We start from the raw sequence: 14,688 nt of genomic DNA, 5'->3' as shown, positions 1-14,688 counted from the left end.
ACTATACTTCAAAGGCTGTCGTTGCATCTTTTCTGTTTGCCTTACAGCTTTAAGCTTTCTCTTCAAATTCACAACTTCACTGACCTCTGGAAATTGACTACTATCCCATAGACCTGGTCGTTTTTAAATAAGTCCAACTGAACATAGATGAATTCTAGGAATGCCTGCTATCACATTGTTTAGGTAGAAACATCTGCAGCACATCTGATCTGCAGTTGTAGGGGCAATGATAGCTTTTATGAATGGTTGAAAACCCCATTGTTTTCTTATTTTGTAATTACAGTTTCAAAATTGACTAGCTATTTTATAATTGTTTATACCTGTTTACCAATTATTCATTCATCCTATCAATTGTGTCAGTAGGTCCTGCTTGGATATAATAATTAAGGCAGGACATTATCACTATACAACAAGATTTTAAAAGCTAGTTTTTGGAATAACAGAATAAAAAATGCTGTTCCTGAAACAAATTGTAAGATGAGATCTAAATTATTAAGTTCTTTGACGGCCAGCTGAAGACAGCTGTTTTGCTTTACAAAACAATGCATAGAAACAAACAAAAACATTGCAAATGAAATGTACTTTTAAGTCCATAACTAGCTCATAACACAGGTTGACAGCAACCTCTCTTTTGACCACCACGTTGCCAATGTGGTCAGAAAGTCCTTCTATGTGGCACATCTCATTACTAAGGGTTTTGCATCCAGGAAGAAAGAGGCCATTGTCTCCCTCTACTCTTCCCTCATTAGACCAATCATCGACTACAACACCCCATTTGGCATGTACCTCACTAGACACCTGCAACAACTGGAAAGGCTGCAAAAGTACCTCACAAAGAGGATCCTAGGCCTTAAACACTTGTCCTATATGACAGACTCAAAAAACTCCAAGTATTCTCTGTCTCATATCGCCTACTTAGAGACGATCTCTGCTTGACTTACAAAGCCATGTCTGACCCAGCTCTGTTAGAAATGCTGCATCTAAAGAAATCCCAATCCCTCCGCACCACACACTCCAGAGACCGCAACCTCATTACCACAATCAACAGAACAAGCTGGAGGGACAGGTTCATAACCCAGAGAATGCCCATTCTATGGAATAGACTTCCCATACATGTCAAGCAGAGCACCTCACTGGCCTTCTTCAAGAGAAATCTTGATGAGTGGATGGGAAATAGAAAATTCACCCTGGGGATCACTCCAGCGGCTCTGCTCAACAGAGGCACTACGAACTAAGGTTAGGTGGCACAATGCCAGGGTAATCCTATGGGCTAGGCTTGTAAAGGCTCCAGGGCCATTAGCCTAGTACACACCTATGAACATATGAACCTACATGGGAATCCCTGTGATATCCAAGTATTGCTGGATCTGGGAGGGCAAAGATATTACAAATTATATGAGTTCTCTGTTCTCAGACAACCACATTACACGATTTTCAGAGTTTATTTGCTGTGAGGAAGCCAAACTGATATTTAAAGATTGATTGCATTCCAGTTCTTGTGCCTTAAAGTAACAGTTGTGAAATTTAGTTTTGTTCATACAGGCTCATAGGAAGTTATAGGAGTTTTGAGTATGTCCCTTAGAGGTTTGTCTGCTTTACAGATGGAAAGATGTTCTGTTATTCTCATATTGCCATCAAGTCTTACTTCAACAAAATGTACTTTTTATATAATTGTAATATAAAAGTCTGCAATTCATTTAAAAACACAAGAATAAGAAATTGAAAACTGTGCCTTCACTGGGTTATAAGCAGTTTGTGTGAACATTACTTTGGGAAATGAGGACTTTGGTGGTACTCATTATTTGAATGGGACTACTTGGGTTGGATGAAGTTAAGTAGAATGAAAGTGTGGTGTTCATGTAAAGGTGTTTGCGAGTTAAGGTTAGAGTACAGGTTAAGTAAGATAATTTTGTTCTTTTGTGAGGTGTGTCTGTCTGTGGTTGTCTTGTGCAGTGGTTCTGTTACAAAATGGGATTTGGTAAGGTAATGTGTAAGGTTGTGGTTAGGGGCAGTGGTAAAAGAAAACAGTTGACATTTCTAAATTCAGTAAATCCTTAACCTGACAAAGAATAATTTTGATTGAAAAAATATGGCAGTACACTTTGTTGACAAAGTAAGCATTCAACTGAACGAAATGCACTGAAAAAAATATATATATTTTTTTTTATTTTATTTTTATTTATTTTACATTTGTTGACTGGGCTAGTCCAACTGGATATATGTCCATTTTCAGTGGAGTCCCGGGGAGAAAAGCTCCACACTTCAGAATAGAATCACAATAACATAAGTACATTACTAAGATTTAGTAAATTTTACTAGTAAATACATTTTAGCTTAAGAGTAAGGAAAATGTCTTCTAAGCTACATATCACGTATGGATATACATACAACAAAATATAAGGTAAGTAAAATTGAGCACTATTTGAACTTTAAAAAGGTTATACAAACAATAGTGTTAGTAGAAAAGAATAACTAGTTTGTGTGAGTGAGAAGAATAGGGTCTGGAGACAGTGGAGGAAGTTAGTCTGGGTTTGCACAGGGGCATAACCAGTGCGATTTAAGGTATGGTTTGAGTTTGGATTTAAATAGGGTAGTTGAAGGTAGGGAGGTTAGATCAGTAGGGAGGAAGTTCCAGGTTTTACCCACTGTGTTAGAGAATAGAGAGTCTCCAACCAGATTGTTGGTTTTACTTATCTTTACCATTAATTTATTTGATGAGCTCAGGGTCTTCAGGTTATTGTAGGGGGTGATTAGATTAGTTAGTATTGGAGTAGATGTAGAATGAAACAGTATCTTATGGGCAATAGTTAGCTGGTTTGATAGAATAAGATTTGGCAATTCTAACCACCCTAGTTGATTAAGATTGTTACAATGATGGGTTCTATAGGTAGACCCAGTTGCAAATCTGGCAATATTATTGTAGGAGCTAGCCAGCTTGTTCAGATTGCTTTTGCATAGTTTGGTATAGATAGGGGATGCATATAGTAGGGTTGAGATAAGGTGGGTCCGGGCAATGGTGGTCCTGGCTAGTGGGGTAAGAAAGAGTTTGATCCTATAGAGGGAACCTAGTTTTTTGTTTACTGTTTTTATAGTGTTGTTAATATGTGGCTCAAAAGTGAGGTTGTTGTCAATTAGTACTCCAAGTAGTTTTGTAGTAGAATCTGGAGATATGATTGTACCATTGCTAGACGTGACTGTGAAATGCAGTGGGGGGGGGAGCTCTGCGGGTGGGAGTAAATAGTAGCATTTTAGTTTTTTTTTGGTTCAGGATGAGACATCGTTGAAGAAGCCTGTGTTAAATGTGTCTTGGGTTAGGGAATGCAATTGTGATAGTGAAGAGGCTGAGCATATTAGTGTGGAGTCATCCGCATATTGGATACAGCTGGCTTGAGGTAATACAGAGTGTAGGTCGTTAGTAAAAATAGAAAAGAGGAGAGGACCCAATATGGAGCCTTGAGGGACACCAAGGGCAATTGGTAGGTGTGAAGACATGTTATTCTCCCATAGTACAGCCTGTTGCCTGTTATTTAGATAGGATTGGAACCATTGTACAGCAAGTGGATCCAATGAGAAGTTACTAAGTATGTTTATGAGTAGCTGGTGGTTGACCATGTTGAAGTCTTTTGGCAGATGAATGAAGAGGGCTGAGGACAGAGTGTTACTATTACGGTTTTTATTAATGACATCGGTGAAGGAAAGAAGGGCAGAAGAGGTGCTGTGAAATGGTCTGAATCCATGTTGGCAGGTAGCTAGTAGGTTGTTCTCTAGGAGGTGGTTTAATAGTTGCTTATGAATGCATTTCTCCATGATTTGTGCCAGAGGGGATAATATGGCTATAGGCTTATAGTTAGAAAAATCTTTGGAATTACCACCTTTATGCAGGGGGATGACATGTGAGATTTTCCAGATAGATGGAATAGTTCCTTCAGAAATAGTTCTGTTAATGAGGATGGATATGGGTTAGGCTATAGCTTTGGCTGCTTTTTGCAGGTATTCTGCAGGTAGTAAATCTGCAGAGAAGGTGGTGGGTTTAAGCTTCTTGATAAGGGTGCAGACAAAGGATGTAGGAACGAGTTGGAATTTAAATATTGGGGGGCTGTTAGGGATAATATTGGAAGGAGATGCAGTGTCAGGGGATAGCTGACTGGCCAAAGATTGAATGGTGTCTGGGAAAAAAAGTGTTAAAGGAATTGGCAATTTGGTTGGAGCTAAGGAGATTGGAGCCTGAGGGGGTGGGTGTGATTGAGCGACCTGGGTGCAAGAGTTTCTTTATACCTGACCAGAATTTTTGAGGTTTATTTTGGTGGGTTTGTTGGAGGTGGCAGTAATAGTTTCTTTTATCTGATGATATGGCTTTTTTAGTTTCATTTCTTAATTGTCTAAATATTAGTTGATCTGCCAGGTTTTTGGTTGCACGCCAGCTACCTCAGAGTTTGTTTCTATGGAGGATATTTTGTTTGGTAGTTTTGGTGAGCTAAGGGGCTGGTTTAGACCTAGCTTTTACTACACGAGTTGGGGCATGGTAGTCTAGAATGGTTAAAAATTTAGAGTTAAAGTATTTAATGGCATTTTTAATGGTAGGTGTTTCAGGGGTGACCAGTTGCAAGCTGCAAGTTCTTTTTGAAAGCTGTCAGGGTTAAAATTTTTATTACATCTTATTTTCTTATATAGGGTTGGGTTTGGGGTATCAGTCTTATACCTGATTAAGAAGGTGAGTGAGTGATCACTTATATCTTCTGGGAGGGTCCCTACTTTGTAAGATTGGTTTTGACTGTTTGTGAGAATCCAATCTAGGGTGCTGTCATTATTATTATGTTTATTGGTTCTAGTGGAGACTGTAATGAGTTGTATAAAACCGTGTAGGTTGATGTGGGTAGAAGGCTGTTCTGATGTGCAAGACATCCAATTTATATTAAAGTCACCAAGTATTATGGTTTATTGTGGGTAGGTGGTGGACAGCTGCTCCTAAGGTTGTGATATTGTTGCCTGGGGGAAGGTAAATACAGATTATGTAAATGGATTTACATTTGTTAAGTTGAACTTTAGAGATAAGAATTTCTGCGTTGCTAGTTAGGGAAGGTTTAGACTCAATGGATGTGATTTGTAATTCAGATTTATATAGGATAGCTACTCCTCCACCTTTCTTAGAGTTACGGTCCAGTCTCAGGATTGGTTGGTTTGAGCCATGTTTCAGGGAGGCAGAGGATGTCAAATGAATGTACATCCATGAGGGCATGAAGGTGAGCAACTTTATTGTTTATGCTTCGAATATTGAGATGGTCTAAAAGGGGAGAGTTGGAGGGTTTGTTGACCAGATGTGCATTAGTAGAATTTGGGGTGCTAGGCTTGATGGAAGTGGTAGAATTTGGGCCTGGGTTTGGTGTATATCACCATCAATTAGGGAGTGGATTTGCATTGCCAGAGTGAGTATTAATCCTTTACATGTTAGGTTCTGGAATTTTTAGTTCTAGGGCTATAGTATGTGATGTGAGTGAGCCTATGAAATTTGGATGATAAATACTTTGGTGGATAGGATGTGTAAATGTGGCTATGAGGGATGATGAATGTTGGTGTGGAGGTTTGTTTCATGGGATTATGAAAGTGTAGGTGATTGAGGTGTTCATAGGAAGTAAGTATATAGGGTATAGCTAAAATAGGTAGAAGTGATAGTAGGAGTAAGGGTTTAAAGTGTATATAGGTAGTGTTAGGTGACATTGTAAAGTGTAGTGTGTAGGTAAGTATAGGGGGATGGGTGTTGATAGAGATTAAATGGTGGGAGATAGGCTGTAGCACTTTAAGGGGTTGGTCTATGTGATTGCTTGTATTGACAGGGGGTGTCGTTATTGTGTATAAATGTAGTAGCACTGGGGGCAGGTGGAATTTGGGGGCAGGGTAGGGGAGCAGAGTGAGCCTGCAGGGCGAACGGAGCGGGTAGAGCCACAGAAGGAGTGAGCCCTAGGAGAACAATCAGTGGAGAGCTGTTTGTTAAGGTAAGTGTAAGGTGGAGAAAGGTGGGAGATGTTAGTCTTGATAGTAGGGATAGAGGGGGTATAGTTAACTGATACAGAGTAAGAAGATATAGGGAAAGAGTAGGACTATAACTCTACAAGCTTGAGATACTATGTTCCTGAGAGAAGAGTTTCAAGACAGAAAGATAGTTTAGGACAAAGGCGCCACCTAGTGGCCAATGTCGAATTAGCTACAATAGTTCCCTTTAGGAGGTAGTAGGTATTGGAAATGGAATTTGAGGAGAAAGGAAGAATATTATGCATTTACAAGGGTATAGGAGAGAACGTGGGCTAGGAAGGAGAAAAGGATGGTAGTGGCTGCTGGACGCCCTAGCAGGGGAGTATACTTTAAGAGCTACAATAAATTATACAATGTTAGTTCTGTTGACAGAATTTGTATAACACATACTTTCTTCAGTTTTATTGTTCTTGAGGGGCTGTTTCACATGGCGAGAGAAGAGGCAAATCCTTGGTTTGGGGTGAAGACGGCAGTTAGTTATAAAAGGTATATATATGTGTGTGTGTGTGTGTGTGTGTGTGTATGTGTGTGTGTGTGTGTGTGTGTGTGTGTGTGTGTGTATGTGTGTATTTGTGTTTTTGTGTGTGTGTGATATATAGGACTATCTTTGCTACTAGCCTTTTTTCCTCATCTGGCAGTTGACTTAGAGGATTAAGGAGCTGTTAATGAGCTGTTCCCTGTGGTCCAGTGGTGCAAGGTTTGACTCCCCTCAGTCTCATTTCCCTAACTGTGTGACTCTGAGCAAATCACTTAAGCAGACTGTGCTCCTAGGTTGAGTTTAGAAAACATTCATGGAGATAAGTGCTCTACCCTGGAAAACAAATACAAATGTATTTATTTAACATTTGTTTACCAGGAAAGTCTGACTTGGAACGAGCCAATTTTCAGTGGAGACCCGGGAGAAAAGCTCCAATCGCATCTCTTTGTAGCACTATATTTTTGTAGGAATATATTTCATTAATAAAATTAAATATTTTCCTGAGCTGTGCATGCCGACAACATGGGTTTTGTAAAAGGGGGAAATGCCTGGAATGCTATCTGTAATGTTTGATTCTGGTTAAGGGAAGGTCAAAGATCACATCAACCATGGGTTCTTCTGTCAGTAGATGCTGAAAAGGCATTCATTTGTGTTAGGTCACCATTCATATTTAAACTTCTCCAACAATTTAATCTTCCTGATTGTCTGATATATGCTTTTCAAGGTTCAGTGGCTGCAATTCACATAGGCCAAATACAAAAAGCCCAAGCTAAGAAAATAAATGAACTTTATATAAATAATTTTAAATAGTCCCTACTAACTGCAAAATTGCCACAGAATAACACTACTGTTTACTAACATACCACACGCAAAATCGCAATTTTTTTACTACCTCTGTGTAACCACATTTATAAAACTCTAGTACTCTAGTACCCTTCTCTTTGATTTGTGTTACTGTGTATTACACAGATTTGTGTCACTGTGTATTACACACCATCCCATTCCAGTGTCATTTACTCTGTCCTCCTTACCAGCCAACTTAATTTCCAAATGCTACTTAATTATCTTAATCTTTAAAGATTTTCATAGGCAATTTCTTGAGCAACATATTACTATTTTATACTAATACATACCTTCTGCATTCCTTACTGTCTATTAAATTGTAGACCATTTATATCCTTCAGACTTGGTCTAATTTTTCAAAATCACCTTCACTGTATACTTTACCACTTCAAGCTTTACATACTATTTATTTTAGACATTTTATATGATTGCTTTTGCTGTATTTATTACTAAATATTTGCTTTGTTTATCATATTGAAATCCATAACTCTTGCACCTGACATCCTGCTCATAGCTTTCATCAAAATGGCTGCTGAAAAAAATATATGCTGACAGCCTATCTTACCCCATTTCTATATTAATAAACTACTCCATAAAAGAAAAAAATATGTCCCAGTACTACGGTGGTGGTGCTGCGGTAGCGTTGTCGCCTCACAGTTAGACGTTGCCCATTCGATTCTCAGTTAGAGCGTCTTCTGTGTGGCGACATGCATGAACGGGCGTTCCTTCATTGAAGGTTGTGCGTTAGGCCCGGCAAGCCAGCACGTAAAAATCTACTGTGGCAACCCCTAGCCGGGAAAAGCCGAAAGACCCAAACTGTGGAAAAATCATACATCTTTCCTTTGCATAAAAGTGTCAACTAAAAAAAAAAAAGTGTTATCTCTACTGACCTCTCCAGCTATAGACCAGTTGCCATACTCTCTCTCCCCTTGTCTTAAGTTCTTAAGTCTAGAAAAATGCGTAAAATCTCAACTGCTCATGTTCAACACTGAAAGTGATATTTTTCTCTCTCATAAAACCCAGTTTCTACCCTCATCATAGCACTAGTACTGATCTCCTCAGTTTGATCTCCAGCATAAACCATACAGAAACTTAGGCAATCTGGTCCCAGCAGATTTCCTTGACTTCTCTAAAAACTCTGATACAGTCTCTTATTTAAAACTTATGCATAAACTATCTTCCTTAGGGCTCAATGTTGCAACTCTATCATGATTTTAAAGTTACCTCTCAAGCTGATCCTGAGCACTTAAATGGCTTAACAACATCACCTCCCTCCTCTCTGTAACAGTAGGTGCATTTCAGGTTTCTGTCCATGGTCCCTTTCTGTTCAACATACCCATTAATGACCTCCATGCCCAGTAAAAAAATGCAAATAAAATGAAATATACAATAAATTTCACTCCTTATATACTGGAGACAGATCTAGAGAAATCCAGATCCCGGACTGAGTGTGTTCTCTGTGTGCTCTTAACGGAAATTGTGTTTGATGCAGTGAAGTCTGCATCTGGAAATACTGAGTGTATCCATTTGTTTTCAAAGTGCACATCCCACTCTACTGTCAGTGTTGAGGATTCAGGCTCCTTGATTACTGGCCCAGAGTGGGGTGTCACAGCATAGCTTAAATTATATTACATCTCTTGAGTATATACAAGGCATATAAATGGTGAATAAATGTAAAACACTGGGGTGTGGTACATACTAGAACATGAGAAAGGGCATAATTTATGTTTGATTAAAGAAGGTGAAAAATAAATGGTGAAACACAGAAGATTATAAATATTCCACTGTCCATATGCTCATAATTTGTTACATGCATCTGTCTTCAGTCCACCTTTCAAACTTATTCTCAAGAACAGAGAAGCTGAGAATAGTTATCAAAGATACATGCATTCATGAAATAATATCTGTATTTTCTTAAAAGTTACATTATTCTATAATAATGTTCTACAGAATAATCACATTCCAGCCTGTCTTTAGTACTTAAGTGAAAAAATATGTGTAGTGTAAGAAATTTCATCATAAGCTGATAAACACAAATTAAACACTGTGACGTCACTGAGGAACACTGGCATTAAAAATGTATTACTGAAAACAACCAAATAAAAAATGACTTGTTAAACACTAAAACACATAGAATTTTGCAAAAGCATGTCCACCGTGGAAAAAATACTTGTATTCATATGGCTGACATTGTTCCATAGTCCTAAATATTTATATAATTGAGTTTGAGGTCACTGCATGTCGTAGGAAAGAGATATTTTACTCACTGCAGCTAATGCTGTCTCAGCAGCTACATGTACTCAATACAGTCAATATTTGTTAAAGCATATTCTTCTGCAGCATCTCTGCATTGTGCCACATAAAGTCACCTTAGTTTTTTCCAGTCTCACCTTACCACCTGCCAACTGTTTCTGCTCAGTAATAAAAACTGTCTTTATTTTTTGTAGCTGTTTTGGATTGCTTGACCCCACATTTCTGAGTTTCAACTAGGTGAACGTTTAATCAGATTAAAAAATAGTTGAGCTTTCAACTTAATTGAAACCTCTAAAAAATGTTTTTGTGAGGGGGCCGACAATTTCTTACTCAAACATACTAATTGCACTGTTGTACAACTGAAATTGCATCAGCAGTGATTTCCTATGGGAAACCAAAATTGACAAAGTCAGCATTGGCCAACTGAAGTCAATGAGTTGAAGTGTGATTCAGATAACACAAAATGAAGTGCGGGGTAAAGTTTTTGTTTACTGACACTCTTGGTAACATAGACGTCGATGGCATGTCAGTCACTGAGAGTAATGCAGTAGAAAGCAATGTTGCTGACTGTATGTCCTAGTAGCCAAGAGATATCACTAAACCATTATATAGCCATGACTGGTAAACCAGATTTTGTTCATAGGTTCATAGGTTCATAGATGTGTACCAGGCTAATGGACCCGGAGCCTTTACAAGCCTAGCCTATAGGATTACCCCGGCATCGTGCCACCTAACCTTAGTTTCCAGTAGCTCTGTCTAGTACAGCCACTGGAGTGATCCCCGGGGCGAATATTCTATTTCCCATCCACCCATCAAGATTGCTCTTGATGAGGGCTAGTGAGGTGCTCTGATTGACATGTATGTGAAGTCTATTCCACAGCATGGGCAGTCTCTGGGTTATAAAACTGTCCCTCTAGCACATTATGTTGATTGTGGTAATGAGGTTGAGGTCTCTGGACCGTGTGGTGTGGAGGGATTGGGATTTCTTTAGATGTAGCATTTCCTAAAGAGCTAGGTCAGACATGGATTTGTAAGTCAAGCAGAGATCGCCTCTCAGTAGTAGATTCGAGACCGAGAATAGTTGGAGGTTTTTTTGAGTCTGTTCATATACAAGTGTTTAACATCTAGGAGCCTCTTTGTGAGGTACTTTTGCAGCCTCTCCAGTTGTTGCAGGTGTCTAGTGAGGTACAGGCCAAATGGGGCAATGTACTCTATGACTGGCCTAATGAGGGAAGAGTAGAGGGAGACAATGACCTCTTTCTTCCTGGATGCAAAGCCCTTAGTAATGAGATGTGCCACACAGAAAGACTTTCGGACCACAGTGGCAGTGTGGTGGTCAAAAGAGAGGTTGCTGTCAACCTGTGTTCCCAGATCTAACACTTTCTGTGTTCAGTGGACTACCATTGATGTGGTAGTTCATGGAACTGCATTTTTCCCAAAAGGGATGACGACATTTTTTGGCATTCAGTTTAAGGCCATAGTTCTGACACCAGTCGTTGGTCTCGGTGAGGCCTTTCTGTAGGATGTTAACATCACATGGGAAGTTAATAATGGCTCCTAACTTGCAATTGTCTGTGAACTTTGTCAGCTAGAGTCCATTTGTGTTTGGCTGGACTTCTGAGAAGTAGATAGAAAAACAGGAGAAGACCCAGGACCGATCCCTGTGGGACTCCATTAGTGACTAGTCGGCAGTCAGCTAATTTCACACCATGGGTTCTGTGAGCCAGTTTGCAACCCACCTAGTGATATAGGGGTTGATGCCTAGCTTAAGTGAGTTTTTATGATTCCTGAGTGGGGAATGGTATCAAATGCCTTGCCAAGATCAAGGAAGGCTGTATGAACCACCTTGCCTTCATCCACAGGTCTGGTGACTGACTCAAAGAAGCCGACCAGGGTGAGCAGGCATGATCTACCATTCACAAAACCAAACCGTTTAGAATCCAGAGTTTGGAGATTCCCTATATCCTTGTTTATTAGGTCCATAATGACGCATTCCACAGCTTTGCATATCAGACTCATCAGGCTAATGAGACGATAGTTCCCAGGGTTTGTAATCACTCCTCCTTAGTGGAGAGGGATGACTATAGCAGTGTGCCATTCGGAAGGGACAAAGCCTGAGGTGAGGCTGTGATTGAACAAGGCACACAGGTGCAGTGCCAGCTCACTCTGTAGTTCATGTAGAACACAGCCAGGGATATTGTCAGGTTCTCTAGAAGCTGTATTCTTGGCCATGGACAGTGCTGTTTTAACCAGTGTAACAGTAATACTGGGTGCCTGCCAATCTACTGGTATTGTGATTGGTCTTTTGGGGGGGGGGTAAAGTTGGCACTGAATCTGTCTGCCAGTATATTGGCAACATCTGTGGGCTCGGTATAGGAGGTACCATTGTGCAGTAGCTCACAGCAAATCTGGGTATTGCCATGGAGGTTCTTTACAAAACTATAAATTGCCTTGTTATTGTCTATTATTTGCTGCAATTCTGTTTTCATAGTTAGCTTTAGTGGATTTGACGAGGGATCTCAACTTTTTGTTGAGGCTGATAAGTGAGTTTTTCCAGTCTTGGGATTTCACCTAATTCTGCAACAGTTTCCTCCTCCTGTTGCAGAGATTGTTTTTGGCAGGGGACCTCCAGATTGGCTTCCTTGTTTTGGAGAAAGCATCTTGGTTCTATTGTGTATGGTGAGATCCATGCATTTGTGTAAGTGTTCGCACAGTGCATTTCGGCAGTCATGCAACTATTCTCCATTTGCATGGGTGCCATGGAGTTAGCCTCCTCTATTCTTAGGACCCCAAAGTTAGCTCTGGAGAAGTTTTTCCATGGTGGTTAATTTTGTGGGGGGGGGGGTTTCAAGGTGATTAGTTTGTGGTCAGATCTAACCAGGGAGGAGTTGACTACTGGCGTAGAGCAACGATCGCCCATGTTAGTAACAACCAGGTCAAAGACATTGCTACCTCTAGTGGGGGTAAGAAAGTACAGTTGTGTACACTTACCATAAATGTAGATGTTAGAGTGTATTCACTGTTGCAGTCATCACATTTGGGTAGATTCCCAAAGCTGAGGAAAATGGTTGGAGGGAGTCCAGGAAGCTAGGGGCTGGCTAGCAAGCCCTGCAAGACTGCTGAGGAAAAGCCTGCCCTTGATTTAGACAAGAGAGGCAGGTGGCAATGCTTGGTAAAAGTATGAACAGATGTGCAGGTGGCAGCCTCCAGGATGTCCCTGGTGGGGACTCCTCCGAGGGAAGCTGCTCTGGTCGAGTGTGTCCTAACCCCGGGTTGCATAACTTAAGTTTGAATATTAAAAATAAAGCTAGAGTTACACAACTGTAAGTGCTACAAAGAATGTGTCCAGAATAAATTATTTTTTTTGTGTGTGATTGTATTTATCATACGGGCAGATAATACAGACACATTTGAAAACTGCTGAAGAATTTTACAGGAAATTTAATTGTTTAGACCTGTCTGTAAAACTCCCCCTGAAATATTTGGCATGTTCTGTCTACAGCATTTTGGTGTCTGATGAACCTTGCAACTATGAAATGAAAATCAGAGTAAAAAATCCATTATGTTTAGTCAAGGTTTTCACAATTAGTGCATCAGTACTAGTGAAGAGGATAGGAATGTCAGATGCTGAAACTCAATGAAAGTGTTTGTGGGCAAATATAATCTACAGCAAAGTGAATGAGGGATAGAGTTTAACAGATACCAAAGGAACACTCACTTCTGTGCATACCAAAGACAACAAAAGGCATGACAACATTAACAGGGAAGTGTCACTCAGACTATAAACATTTCATTGAAATTATCAAAGACGGATGACTTGGATTCACTGTCTCGGAAATGCATGAATTTACAAAAAAAAAAAAAACTATTGCAAAAAACACATTATCGCTAGGTTAAGGAATACAGACTAAAATGGAGGATCAATAATTCTAAATGTGGGATTTGCAATCATATTTAGACTTTAGCTTGTATCATTGCTTCTCATTACAAATAATTTATTATATAAATGTCTGTTCATTTAGTTTACTCAGAAAAGTGGGTGTATGTGACTTTTTTTTTTCTAGTAGTATTAGTACTTTTCGCCCATTTGCAGCTGTACAAACATATTGACATTTGCAACAGAAAATGACCTTTTAAATGTGGCTTATTGAAAATTTCAGTATGACTCAGGATAGAGTGAAGATAGATGGGGGAGGGGGTCCATGACTTGTTATCATGATTAAAAGGTCAGATAACAGTGAGTGCAAAATAAGTAATATTTGCTTTTTATCAGTTTGTTCTAATCACTGTACGTACTCATTGTAAATGCATATTATGTAGCAAAAGTTAACAATTTCCTCATGTGAGTAACATGGAAATGAAAGGGATCTGTCAGAAAGTGACCAATGTGTGGTGTGAATGTCGTACTGATTTAGTTTTTTAAGACTTCATATCAGTTGATCATTTCCTCTAAATTCTTTTTGAGTTTTTTTTGTCTATCTGCAGTGTCTAAACATATGTCATTACTGTTTTAGTGAACAGTCTGTATGATATCACTAGAATATTCTAACATTTGTCGTGACAGCAGCTTTGTATCAATAGAGTATGTTAATGATGGGGGCACCTAATGCTGACTGTGTTAACACAGTACACATTTACTTTAGTCATTTTATGCGTAATTATGTAGAACATTGGACTTCATGTAACTGTAGGTCGAGAATATCAAGTGATTTCTTTATGCAAGAAGTAGTATTCTCCATAACTGCTTATTCCTGTTCTGTACTTCTGTTAAACTAAGTCTCCAAGGGTCTCTGTAGTTAACAAAAATAGAGAGATGACTACTTTAGTGACTTTTTTAAAGGAAAGGCAACGTGTAGCAAGATTATGTTATTAGCTATTTTTGTAAGGGAGGGTTTACATTAATACCCGTTTTATTACAGTAATAAGCCTGAACACCTACTGCATGCTGCAGAGGTTAGCTGTAGCTTCACATGTCAACATCTGCAAATGTCTTCAATGAGAGCAACTGCTTTCTCATTACTGACTTTCCTTTTGAGGCCTCCTACTTTGTGTGCTGTCTGGGAACGGATTTAAGGGTGACAACAATG

The 14,688-nt window shown here is 39.4% G+C and overlaps 1 protein-coding gene across 5 annotated transcripts in view; it reads right to left on the bottom strand.

Annotated features, from left to right (window-relative positions):
- The window catches only part of LOC122809344 (Friend leukemia integration 1 transcription factor-like), a 570,988-nt gene that overhangs the window by 105,280 nt on the left and 451,020 nt on the right, over positions 1 to 14,688 (bottom strand). The window lies entirely within an intron of this gene.

Source organism: Protopterus annectens, chromosome 8.part0, assembly GCF_019279795.1.
Source record: "Protopterus annectens isolate FY-2018-M chromosome 8.part0, PAN1.0, whole genome shotgun sequence".
NCBI lineage: Eukaryota > Metazoa > Chordata > Ceratodontiformes > Protopteridae > Protopterus > Protopterus annectens.
The sequence above is the reverse complement of the archived record's forward strand: the minus strand, read 5'-3'. Positions and strand labels throughout refer to the sequence as shown.